Source organism: Melopsittacus undulatus, chromosome 3 (assembly GCF_012275295.1).
Source record: "Melopsittacus undulatus isolate bMelUnd1 chromosome 3, bMelUnd1.mat.Z, whole genome shotgun sequence".
NCBI classification, from domain to species: Eukaryota; Metazoa; Chordata; class Aves; order Psittaciformes; family Psittaculidae; genus Melopsittacus; species Melopsittacus undulatus.
In genome coordinates this window covers 103,104,652-103,117,996 of record NC_047529.1, presented here as the reverse complement: position 1 = coordinate 103,117,996, position 13,345 = coordinate 103,104,652, and positions in this window count along the sequence as shown.

Sequence of the window (13,345 nt, the reverse complement as noted above, 5' to 3'; positions counted from 1 at the left end):
CCTATTATAAGCCTCTTCTTTCCTGTGAATTTTTCTCAGCAACTCCTTATCCATCCAAGGAGGTCTCCTGGCCCTCCTGCTGCACTTCCTTCTAGTCAGGACGCAACACTCCTGAGCTTGTAGCAGGTGATCCTTGAATATCAACCAACAGTCTTGGGCCCCCCTGCCCTCTAGGGCTATGTCCCATGGAACCTTACTTAGCAGTTTCCTGAAGAGGCCAAAGTCTGCTCTCTTGAAGTCCAGGGCAGTGAGCTTACTGCACGCTCTTCTCACTGTCCTGTGGATCTCAAATTTGACCATCTCATGATTGCTACAACCATGGCTGCCCTGGAGAGTTACATTTCTCCGTTACAACGAGCCCTTCCCTGTTGGTAAGTACTAGGTCAAGCACGGCACCTCTCCTTGTCAGCTCCTCTATTACTTGCAGAAGCAAGTTGTCTTTCACACAATCAAGGAACCTCCTGGATTGCTTGTGCCAGGCAGTACCGCCCCTCCAACAGATGTCAGGGTGGTTGCAGTACCCCATGAGAACAAGGGCCTGCGAGCATGAGGTTCTTGTTATTTGTCTGTAGAGTTCTTCATCCACAAGTTCCTCTTGATCAGGCAGCCTGTAACAGATCCCCACAGCAATGTCCTCCATCACTGTTCTCCCTTTAACCCTGACCCACAAACTCTCTGTTGGCTGCTCACCTGTCTCCAGACAGAGTTCCATACTCTCCAGCCTATCCCTAACATAAATAACAACTCCCTCTCCCTGCCTTCTGGGCCTGTCTTTTCTAAAAAGCCTGTAACTTTCCATTCCAACACTTCAGTCATAGGAACCATCCCACCATGTTTCTGTGATGTCTGTTATATCCTGTCCCCACAGATGTGCCCACATCTCTAATTCCTCCTGTTTGCTCCCCATGCTACGGGCATTTGTATAGAGGCATCTGAGCTGAGCTCCAACTGAAGCCGGCTCATTGGCTGGAGCATCTGGAATATTTCTACATAATTCAAGCATTTATTATAGGTGCTGGCAACTGACTGGGAGTGTTGGGATGGAATGGTGTCTCCTCTCCCCCAACACATCTTGTTTAAAGCATCTTTGACCAGCCTGGCAAGCCTCCTACCAAAACCACTCTTCCGTTTTGTTGTCAGACCAGCTCCTCCAGCCCTCAGTAGGCCTGGCCTCCTAAATTGATTCCTATCTTCTAAATAATGGAGTGAAGATGCTTAAATTCTGCTCACAAGCAATACCAAAAAGTCCTGTGCATGAGATCAGGAGCATGCAAAATAAAGTACAACTGACTGCTGGTTTTGTTGTTTTATGCTCTTAAATGTGACCAAATAATTGTGATTTATATAACATAGATTGCAAATATAATTCTCTTAGTTACATTTTTCCTTCTTAATACAAAGTTATAAAATATATTGGCAAAAATAGTATGCATTTATCAAACTTGTAGATGTTTTGCAATGAAAGCACTGAGAATTTTTAAGTAGTAATCTCTCACGTATTTTGCTTCAATTATGTGTTTTGTAAGATTTCTAAGTAGCATTTGAAAGCTGTGCTCACTTTTTTTTGTATATTGTACTTCTTAGTCCTTCTTATAGTGAAAAGAAGCTCATTGGTAACTAAATTAATCATTTTTTCTGCAGGCTAGCTTAAAAAATGATAATGTTTAAATGGTAAAGATTTGAAAGGAGTAACTGGGTTAATTGTTTTAGCCATACTTGAACTTCCTTTACCTCAATCACTGAGAAGTGTGGCCAAACAGTTATTTGAACAAAAGCACTTGCAGCTTGTCAGTGTATGTTTTAGTTAGTTGGTTATTTGCTGTAATTACCTTAGACTTAAGAAATTCCATCCGAACAAATTGAAAGCAATTTGCCTTTGTTGTGTTGGAAATTATATAAACTGTGTGTTAGTTTATTGACTGTGGTTCTTGGTCAATGTTGTTATTTTGACTCAAGAAAGGTAGAGATTGAAAACATTTATAGAATCACCTAAATGGCCTATACCTACTAACATCAAATTGGACAAGTCTAAAGGAATTGTAGTTGAGTACCCAATATTCTAATTCACTGGAGGCAGAAGAATGAAGAAGTTAAGGATAAGATTGTTGGAGTTCCAAAAGACAGGGGTTGGCTGTGAGTTACAGGCAGTAAAATGCTAGAGGCAGATCAAGTGGGGTATGTGGTATGTTAAGGTGGTCTAAAGACAGTGCAAAAGCATGAGACAGAAGGACAAAACAAATGGAATAAGGATGAAAGGAATAAATAAATAACATTTGGGATAAAGTAGGTGGAGGTGTGAAGCACCAATGGGAAGTCAAGGAAATGCTGGAGAACATGGGAGGAGGGAAGGAAAAGTGTTCAGAAAGGTCTCAGGGACACAGTGAAAGGAGGAGTGTAGTGGAGGTAGAATATGATATTGCTGGAATCCTGTGTTGAACAATGAATATAGAAAGGTGTTATAGGAAATAATTTGCACTAGGGAAGGATAGAGTTGCTCATGTTTATCAATGTCAGTAGCTGTAATTCTATCCCCAAGTGAAGACAGTCTGCTCATCCTTCTGAAATCTTATTTCAGGTTCTCTGTAGATTCCAGCATGTACTACTGACTGACTTGCTCTGTCTCCATGGGATTTTATAGTTTTCCATTAATGCAGACGAAGTTGAAAACTTGGTGCTGTGCCAGAGAGAAACTGTCAGAAAACAGCAATCTCAGCATCCAGGTCAAACACCTTTTCTCTTCTCCCCTTTTTTTCCCTTTGAAAACTTACTCTTATATTACAAAAAGTGCAATGGGATGCTTCTGTCCTCAGCAATGTATCATCTGTGGATTCAGTTAATTACTCCTGTTTGTAGTTTTGAATTGTATCGTGAGTATTGCTGCTTAGTCTCTGATGTTGCAGATGTTGCAGATGCCTTAAAATATGCCCTTTTCCTGATCATCACCAGTTCCGCATTGTAATAAAATGTGCTTTTCTGTTCTCTTTGGTTTTGGGGTTTGTTTTTCTTTTTTCTTTCCATTTACCAGTGACTTTGCCTAATCCACTTTTAATAAAAAGGGAAAATACAAAGGAATGTACTTTTCCTTAATATTTGTCTAGGAAAATCTCGGCACTGATTAACTTTCAGCCTTCTCTCATATTAAATCTTCAGATATCCATGGATAACTGGTAGTTTGTGAAATGCAAAGAATTTTAAACTCTTACCAGTTCATAAATAATTGCAGCTTCTTGCAGGTTGTTGTGAATAATGATGAATATTCAGATTTCTAATGTTCAGGCTCCTTTGCCATACACATTGTACTGAAGAAACAGTAGCATTTTGTTGCTGCTTTTATAAGTTATGTCTGACTTTGTGTAGTGTCAGTAAGCTTTCTGATGTCGGTAATAGTTTCTCCCTTTCTTTCTTTCTTTGTTTTTTTTTTTATGGAGTCTCTAGTAGGAGCATGGAAGATGGCATTGGATGCATACAGGATTGCATACAGGGGCTGCATACAGGATTTGATCTCAATATTTATCTGGAAGTGTGAAAATACTTAGATGTATCATAATCACAGATACAGAAGTCTCTCACACAACATACACTGGTGGTAGGAAGAGTTGTCCAATTGGTAGTAGCCTAGACAGCCACTGCCAAATAACAAGGTTAGGTTTTAAATATGGAAGGAATTCAGATGACTTCTGTCCATTTTCGACATATTGTAGAATCACTGAGATGAAAGATTAGCAAAACTCTCTATTAACTGACAGCTTGGTAATCCCTGAGCAGGGAAGTTTTACTGTCCTTACTGTATATATCTACTTATTCTGGGAACAAGCTATAGGGTAGCACCTGCCTGCCACTGCAGGGAAGAGCGGAACAAAGGCAGGGAATAGGTTTTGAAGCTGGCTAAGCCTGAGGGAGTTTGTAGCTAGAGATTTATCAGATCTACTAATTTCATTCTGCTCCTTTTCCTTTCCTCTTTATTTTCAGATGATGAAAGACTGTTTAACTTCATAAAAGTGCCTGTGAACATCAGATGATCACAAATGGGATTAAAAAAACCTAACCCCTCAAATATAAAGTGATTGAGGAAGACTGGGATGTTCGTGCACTGTGTTGAGGAGAACCAAGCTCTTGTATAAGATGGATCCCTTCCTAGAAGAGAGCCTTTCTGTATCACAAATGAAGCAATCCTTGGGTAGAAAAAAGTAAAAATCAAACCACTTGGTTCTTGCTGGCTTTTTTTGCATGTGTCTGTGGTCAGAAAAAATTCTTTTTCCTTCTCACAGCAGCTGGTCATTCAACGTGTACAATGATTTTTGTTGGTAAGTAAAAGCATGTCTTTATTGTGCCTTAACAACAGAGACAGACATTGACTTTGAGAGCCAGTGCACTGTTTTGGTTTATTCAGATATTTTGATGTAAGCTGAAGAAAAGAGTTCCTTGAAATTAAGCAGAAAAGAAAACATTTATGTGAAAGCCAAGGAAGATTTCATAGTGATGAAGTTGAACAGCAGGAATATTTTCCACTCTATTGTAATAATACAGGGGTTTTCTTTCCTTCTGCACACATTTGTGTGGGGAAAAAAAGTGTTGGAGAGCATGTGGAGTACAAGATGAATGCAGAAGGATTTGCTTGACAGTGTGCTGAGGCTGAGCAAATACGCAGACGGTCTTACTCTGTTGACAGCCTTCTCCAATTTTAAAGGGACTCTCTGTAAAATAAGTGAACCACGGTATCCAGTCTTTCATAATTACATGGGAAAAACAAGTCATCCAGAAGGCTTCCAAACCAGAAGAAGTATCCCGTATGGGATATATCTTCTTCGTCTTGTCTCTGCAAAGTAGCAATTTTAGGAGCTTTGACCCTTCCATCCTGTTAGTTTTCATGTTACTGCTTCCACATATGATAGCTATACCTCAATGTAAAGCAATGTTGATAGGAAATAAAAGCACTTTTCTTACTATATACTCAGAAATACCTACTTGAACAACTGAGCTATTGCAGTCATGTACTGCTGAAACGCAGCTGAGGAGGGAAGCATGTAGGAAGCTGAAGGGGTGCAGGGCTCCAAAACTGAAGCTGTTTTAATTCTCAAACCGAGGCGTTTGAACTTGAAACCTTTGGGATTATTTCTGTTGTTGAACTGGTGTCTGTGGAGTCAGGCTGTGCAATAACTGGAACGAAGGCCCAATCCATCTCCAAGGCAACCAGATGGAATTCTGGCAGTTGGGTACCTGTCATGTGATTCAGACATTAGTGCTCCTTTATGCTCTGATGCCAGAATGTAATACCAGTCTGTTTGGAGGTGATGTAGAAAAGGTAGCAAATAAAATATACAAGTTTATAAGATGGAAACCATCTGTGTCATCTAGAGGATTCTCCTGTGACACAGTGTCGTGGTTTAAACCAAGTCCCCCAACTCCCGGAGAGTTAGGAAGGAGAATCCAAAGAATGTAGCCCCCACGGATTGAGATAAGAATGGTTTAATTGCTAAGGCATAACACAAAACCCCTACTGCCATTCACTACTACAAATAATAATGATACAGCAAACAGCAAGTGAAAAGAATACAACACCCCACCAGCCACCGACCCATAACTCACTCCACCCTGCCTGGCCGAGCACCATGTGCTCCCTCCTCCATTTTCCCCTCCAGCTTCTCTTTCCCAGTATGCATCCTGGGCATCACGTGCTATGGTATGGAATACCTCATCGGCTAGCCTGGGTCAGGTGTCCTGTCTCTCCTTCCTCCCGGACTCCCCTCCTCCACCTGGCTGGAAAAAACCTTGAACAAAAACACCCTCAAAACATGCTCAAACCATGACATTATCCACCCCTTATTCCATACCATTCACGTCATGCCCAGATCCCACATTTCAATACACAATCACTCTTAAGTCCACCCCTCGATCATGAGACATCTCTATGTTGCATCTCTGGACTGACAGCCTGAAGTGTCTGGGCCCACCAGGCTCAAAATCATTCACTGTCCCCTTCAGCAGTTCTACAGCTTGCTGCTGGGGACTCCATACAGCTGCCTTCCACCTCCAATGCTTCCAAAGCACTGGAGGGGCCCAGTGGATCAGATACTTGGCCATACTGTCCCACATGCCCTGCCACTCATGACTGTCCAGCCTTGGGGACAGTCTCCTGGTGCACCTATGTACTTGTCTAACCTTAGACAAGACCCAAACCTGACTCTGCTTAACTTTTGCAACTGGGGCTGATGTAGCTGCCCTGCTTGCCAGTTCTCCCACTATCAGCTTCTCTTCTCCTGAGTCCGGATCTTCCTCCTCTGCCTTGCTGGGAAGTGCTGTGTGGTCTCCTGCCTCCTGCTGGGGCTCGGCGGGTGACTTCCGGGGAATATTCTCGGATGCTGCGGGGTTCGGAACGGCAGCAGGACTCGGTTCCTCCTCTGCCTTGCTGGGAAGTGCTGCGTAGTCTCCTGCATCCTGCTGGGGGTCGGCGGGCGACTTCTGGGGGACACTCTCGGCCGTCGGAGGGTCGGGAACGGCCGCGGGACTCACCCCCCCCGCTGCGTGATCCTGCCGCTCAGCTACCGCCCTGCTCCGCTCCTCCCCCGCCTGCTCCCGCTGCTCTGCCACAGCCGTTTGGCTCCCCATGCTGCTCTCCCTGGCAGCCTCAGCTGCCGGCAGCTCCCGGGGCCGCTCCTTCCTGGCTTCACGCAGCTCCACACAGACGACGACGAGGATAAGGACAAGGACAGCGAAGAGCAGCAGGACGGCCTGGTACAAGTCCAAGTCCACGGCCACGTCCATCCCCCCCTGCTGCCGGAGCCCCACTGTATTACAAGCCTCCGACACAAACACATCCAATCCATACACAAAGTACCCGGCAAAATCCCGAAACAGCAAGATCCAGAGAAAAACCTCTAAGAGCCAATAAATCAGCATTGTGACAAGAGACCATAAATCCGCTCAGATCTGTTCTTATCTCAAACCCTCGGGCCCCACGTTGGGCGCCAAAAATGTCGTGGTTTAAACCAAGTCCCCCAACTCCCGGAGAGTTAGGAAGGAGAATCCAAAGAATGTAGCCCCCACGGATTGAGATAAGAACGGTTTAATTGCTAAGGCATAACACAAAACCCCTACTGCCATTCAGTACTACAAATAATAATGATACAGCAAACAGCAAGTGAAAAGAATACAACACCCCACCAGCCACCGACCCATAACTCACTCCACCCTGCCCGGCCGAGCACCATGTGCTCCCTCCTCCATTTTCCTCTCCAGCTTCTCTTTCCCAGTATGCATCCTGGGCATCACGTGCTATGGTATGGAATACCTCATTGACTAGCCTGGGTCAGGTGTCCTGTCTCTCCTTCCTCCCGGACTCCCCTCCTCCACTTGGCTGGAAAAAAAAAACCTTGAACAAAAAAAAACACCCTTAAAACATGCTCAAACCATGACACACAGGTTCACAGGGATACTGCAGTTTCTTTGACTATATCAAGCCCATTCAAAAAAACAACTGTAGTGAAAATATGAATGAGAGAACTAATGGGGAGATAGAATGTCTGAAAATCTTTTTCAGACACCAAATTTCTTTGAAGCTTGTCCAGAATTATTCAGAAAATGCTTCCCCTCCATAAGCTTGGCAGTCTACAACCCTGTCAAGTGTCTGTGTAAATGTCAAATTAAGATGGCTTTGGAAGAATTTGGATATGAACAGGCAGGATATTTAATTGTAAATAGGAAGCTTAAGGGAAATGTCTTCACAGGCAACAAAATAAATCCATATTTGTGTTGTAGCTTCCTATAATATACAGCAATTTAATAGTAACATTTGGACAGGCTTTTAGTAGAACTCAGTGCTTACTTAATTATAAAAAGCAAAGTTATATGGCAATGAATTGTCTTCTTTCAGATACCAAACAAATCTAAGTACATTTACTTTCATCTTTTTATTTACCTTTAATGCATTTTGACATTTTACAAAACCTAAACTGCTAACACATCTTAACACCAGTGGCAGTGGTGTTCTTTTCTGTGTTTCTTCATGATTTTCCTTTTTTTCTATTGGAATTCTGTGGATTACAACATGTTAATTTCCTTGCAGTACAAGCTATACAGACCTCTGAGCAGGGCAAAAATCTTGGTTTCAATACTATAAAATGATGTTAGATGTAAGAAAGAAGTTCTTCACTGTGAGGATGGTGAGGCACTGGAATGGATTGCCCAAGGAAGTTATAAATGCTCCATCCCTGGCAGTGTTCAAGGCCAGGTTGGATGGAGTCTAGGGTGATATGGTTTAGTGTGAGGCATCCCTGCACATGGCAGGGGAGTTGGAACTAGATGATCTTAAGGTCCTTTCCAATCCTAACTGTTCTATGATTCTGTGATGATGAAGGTCGAACTCAAGGCACATGAGGATTTCAATCGGTGTCTGTGTGAGAAAATGCTATTAATTTCTATTTGGTTTTCTTTCATTTTATGTCACTATTGTCAGCTTGCTAAAGCCCAAAACCCTTTGGCATCACAGGCAGCAATAGCCTTTTTGTTCACTCCAGGAGGTGGCTAAGCACTAAAGGAGGTTTTCTGGCTGTGCTGTGCCATGTGGGCAGGTGCAGCAGTGTAAATGGCTGAAGTGTCACAGTGCCTGTGCTGATACATAATGAGTTTTTCTGTGGGAAGTATGTAGATAGAAAATAAACACAACAGAGGTGAATTATACTTTCATAACAAATAAAAACTTAACTAACATAAACATCTGTAACTGAAAAACTCAGCTTGCAATACCCCCACTGGTGGTCATCAGAAAAGATTAAGAGGTGGCTGGTTTTTTTCTAGATATCAAATGATGTCAGAAATAGCTGCTTTTTCTGATACGTCCTTTGCCTTGTTTTCTCAGCACTGAAGTTCAAAGCATAGCCCTCAAATTTTTCTCCAAGTTGGTTATCCATCTTCTGCAGAGACATCAACAGGTAAGGGAAACAAAGCTGCTTAACAGTTTTGCAGTTCTGGAGGTTCTGGTGATTGGAGTAATATGGCTTCTTTGAGACAGAAACCCTAAACTTGTGTTTTCTTGTGTCGTTGCACCTCTTTTGGTTATGTCTTAGTTTTTGAAGACACTGCCACATTCTCAAATGATATGGACATGAGTATCGCTAATAAATTCCTCTCTAGCATCCTGGCCTGTATCAGCACCAGTGTGGCAGCAGGATCAGGGCAGTGATTGTCCCCCTGTACCAGGCACTGGTGAGGCTGCACCTTGAATCCTGTGTTCAGTTCTGAGCCCCTCACTACAAGACATTGAGGTGCTGGAGCTGGGCCAGAGAAGGGCAGTGGAGATGATGCAGGGCCTGGAGCACAAGTGTGATGGGGAACGGCTGAGGGACCTGGGACCTGGGTCCCTGGGGGGACCTTATTGCTCACTACAACTACCTGACAGGAGGATGGAGCCAAGAGGTGGCTGGTCTCTGCTCCCAAGGAGCAAGGGATGGGACAAGGGCTTCAAGCTGCACCAGGGGAGGTTTAGACTGAGATGAGGAACAATACCTTCACCAAAAGGGTTGTCAAGCACTGGAACAGGCTGCCCAGGGAAGTCACATTCCCTGGAGGTGTTTTAAAAAGGTGTAGATGAGACACTTAGGGATTTGATTTAGTGGTGCACTTGGCAGTGCTGGGTTAATGATTGGACTCAATGATCTTAAAGGTCTTTTCCAATGATTCTATGACTCTATGCTTCGACTTGTGTGGTCATTGGTGAGTCTGCTGTCAAGGGACAGAGTGAGAGAATTGCCTGTTGTCCTGGGTTCAGAATACTGCTTTGACTAAAAGATGTATCTGCCATCTTAACAATCTGTGACACAGTAGGCCAACATTTGAATGGACTCTACCCAGGGGCCCCAGATTCCTATAGCTACAGAAGGAGTCAGGACAAAGGAGGAGTTTGCTTTGGTAGATGAGGATTTGGTTAGGGATCAGCTATGCAATCTGGACATCTATAAATCAATGGGTTTGGATGGAATACACCCACGGGTGCTGAGGGAGCTGGCGGAGGTCATTGCTAGGCCACTCTCCATCATCTTTGGTAAGTCGTGGGAAACGGGAGAGGTGCCTGAGGACTGGAGGATGGCAGATGTCACACCAGTCTATAAGAAGGGCAAGAAGGAGGGCCCAGGTAATTATATACCAGTCAGCCTTACCTCCATCCCTGGAAAGGTGATGGAACAACTTATTCTTGACTCCATCTCTAGGCATATCAAGGATGAGGGGGTTATTAAGAACAGCCAACATGGTTTTACCAGGGGGAAGTTATGTTTGACCAACCTTATAGCCTTCTATGAGGAAGTAACTAGGTGGAGGGATGATGGTAGAGCAGTAGATGTGTTTTTTTCTTGATGTCAGTAAGGTGTTTGATACTGTCTCCCACAGCATCCTCATAGATAAGCTAAGGAAGTGTGGGCTTGATAAGACCTGGACAGGCTGGAGAGTTGGGCAGGGAAAAATTTGATGAAATTCAACATGGGCAAGTGTAGAGTCTTGCATCTGGGGAATAACAACCCCATGTACCAGTACAGGTTGGGGGTTGACCTGCTGCAAAGTAGTGAAGGGGAAAGGGACCTGGGGATCCTGGTGGATAGGAGGATGACCATGAGCCAGCAATGTGTCCTGGTGGCCAAGAAGGCAAATGGCATCCTAGGGTGCATTAGAAAGGATGTGGTTAGTAGGGCAAGAGAGGTTCTCCTCCCTTCTACTCTGCCTTGGTGAGGCCGCATCTGGAATATTGCATCCAGTTCTGGGCCCCTCTGTTCAAGAAGGACAGGGAATTGCTTGAAAGAGTCCAGCGCAGAGCCACAAAGATGATGAAGGAAGTGGAACACCTCCCTTATGAGGAGAGGCTGAGGGAGCTGGGTCTCTTTAGCTTGGAGAAGAGGAGACTGAGGGGTGACCTCATCAGTGTTTACAAATATGTAAAGGGTGGGTGTTAGGATGATGGAGATAGTTTTTTTTCAGTGATATCCAGTGGTAGGACAAGGGGCAATGGGTGTAAACTGGAGTATAGGAGGTTCCATGTGAACATCAGGAAGAACTTCTTTACTGTAAGAGTGACAGAGCACTGGAACAGGTTGCCCAGGGGGGTTGTGGAGTCTCCTACGTTGGAGATATTCAAGGCCTGCCTGGACAAGTTCCTGTGTGATGTACTCTAGGTTACCCTGCTCTGGCAGGGGGGTTGGACTAGATGGTCTTTTGAGGTCCCTTCCAACCCTTGGGATTCTGTGATTACTATGACATGTGGGGTTCACCACCTTGAAAAAAACCCTGCATTTACTAACGAGTAGTATCCATTTGGCAGTTCATAGTCTGATGTGATAGTAAGTGCTAACACCTAATTCTATAGCACACTTCTCACATATTCTGTGCCTCCAGATACCAAAAGTCCTGAAAAAATGTATTCAGCTCATAGTTTGTTCTTGTGGAGATGGACAACATACATAGATGCTGTTAAAAGGCTAATACCATTCCTTCTGATCACTGAGAAACTCATGCTTGATGAGTAGTTTAAACATGAATTTTCTGGATCTTTTTAGATGAAACCCATTAATTCAGGACTTAAAATGTATATTGTGTACGTAATAGGTACACACAGTCAAAACACATAATGCCATCAAATTTTTCTAAATTTTAACAGGATTTAATTAGTAAACAGATAGAATTGTTTAAATTCTGGTACAAAATTTAACACAGCCTCTTGAAATAACTCTGCAGAAAGGGGACATGAGATGTTCTTGTGTCTCCAGGCCACTCTACATTGCTGTACAGGTTTATTTGCTTTCAATTGCTTTCTGACTTCAGTCATTCTGAAATATTCTGTTGGTGATGTGGACATACTTTTAGTTAACCACTGAGTGTTAACAAGGATGTGCTGGTGTTGGCTGAATATTGAAATTCAAGGGTTGAGTCTAGAAATGAGGGACATGTTCTACTGTGAGGATGATCAATGACTGGATCAAATTATACCTTCCAGACAGAATGATTGCTTTGTTAAATGTTAACATTAGACTGTAGAAAGCAAACAAACAAAACCCTGCACATTTATTCAGCACTACATTACTGACTGGGACACAAAGCTAAGGGAAATTCTCTGGTCTGCTGTGCAGAAGCTATTGGGTTTTTTCCTTTTAGCTTCCCTCCTGCCATGCCCACCTTCTGTGAACAGAGAATAAGGGGATTTTGTGACTGAAGCACCAGGAGATATGCAAAAATAGGTAGTGATAGAAAATAAAGAAGGCAGGCAGTTTAAATACTTCTGGTTTCTGTGAGTCCTGTGCTTTATTCCAATGTAGTTATTTAGATGTTTTTAGTTTGAGTAGCATACGTCCATATGTATGGGCTGCACACAAATTCTTGTTAGAAAAGAAGAATGCTTATTTCTTAAATTGTAGATAGTGTTGCCTTTAAAAAGTCTGCTGTTTATTTAGAGATGGTCTTTTAAGAGGAGTTGGTAACATTTAACAGAGCTATATCTGTTATTTGAGGTGAGCATACAATTAAATGTTCTTAATATCAACTCTGTAAATCTTGACTTCTACCATCTAGTTAAAGCTCTTTGTAGGACAGACATTACCGTTTTATATCAAATTAAGACACTGGAGGTATTGCAGTGAAACACTTCCAAATGCTGTGCTTCTTGTCTGTCACCATTTGGATCTGGTCCATAGTTGATGGAGAACAGATCTTCCTCTTAGATCTTGTTGGAACAGTTGCTGGTTTCCATGTGTTCCAATTGGGTATATGTGAATGTCTGACATTAAAAAATAGCAGCAGTTTGTATTCTGCACAAAATCTTAACAAAGAGAAAAGCAACAGCAACAACAACAAAAACAAACAAACAAACAAAAATTCCCCCAAAAAACAGCCCAGAGAAGAAAGCCCCAAGACCTCAGTGTTGAAGCCATCTAAAAAGCCATTTGCTTTGAAAATGGGGTCAGGGGATGGTAGAATCAGAGCCAAGCCTCCATGCTACCTAGAACTGGCAATCTGAGATTTGTCACAACTGTGAAACTCTCAGAACTGCTATAAGAAGTTTTTAGTTGTAGTGATACAAAACCAGAATTGTTCCATTAAAGTTAAAGGGATTATGCACATACAAATAATTCTGACTTTTATGCCTTGTTCTCCATCACTTTGCTTGACCACATACAGTAGAAAATAGAATCTAAACAAAATTGTGGTTATGTGAAATGGCATGTCATTCACAAAAGCTCTCATTATGTATTTCTACAAGAAGAGGGTAAATGTCAATCAGTATGTTCCGGAACACCCCATCTTCTGCCCAGCATGTTGTTTGAGGGTTCAGAAAAAGTCTTTTTGGAAAATTTATTTGCAAATTTCCACC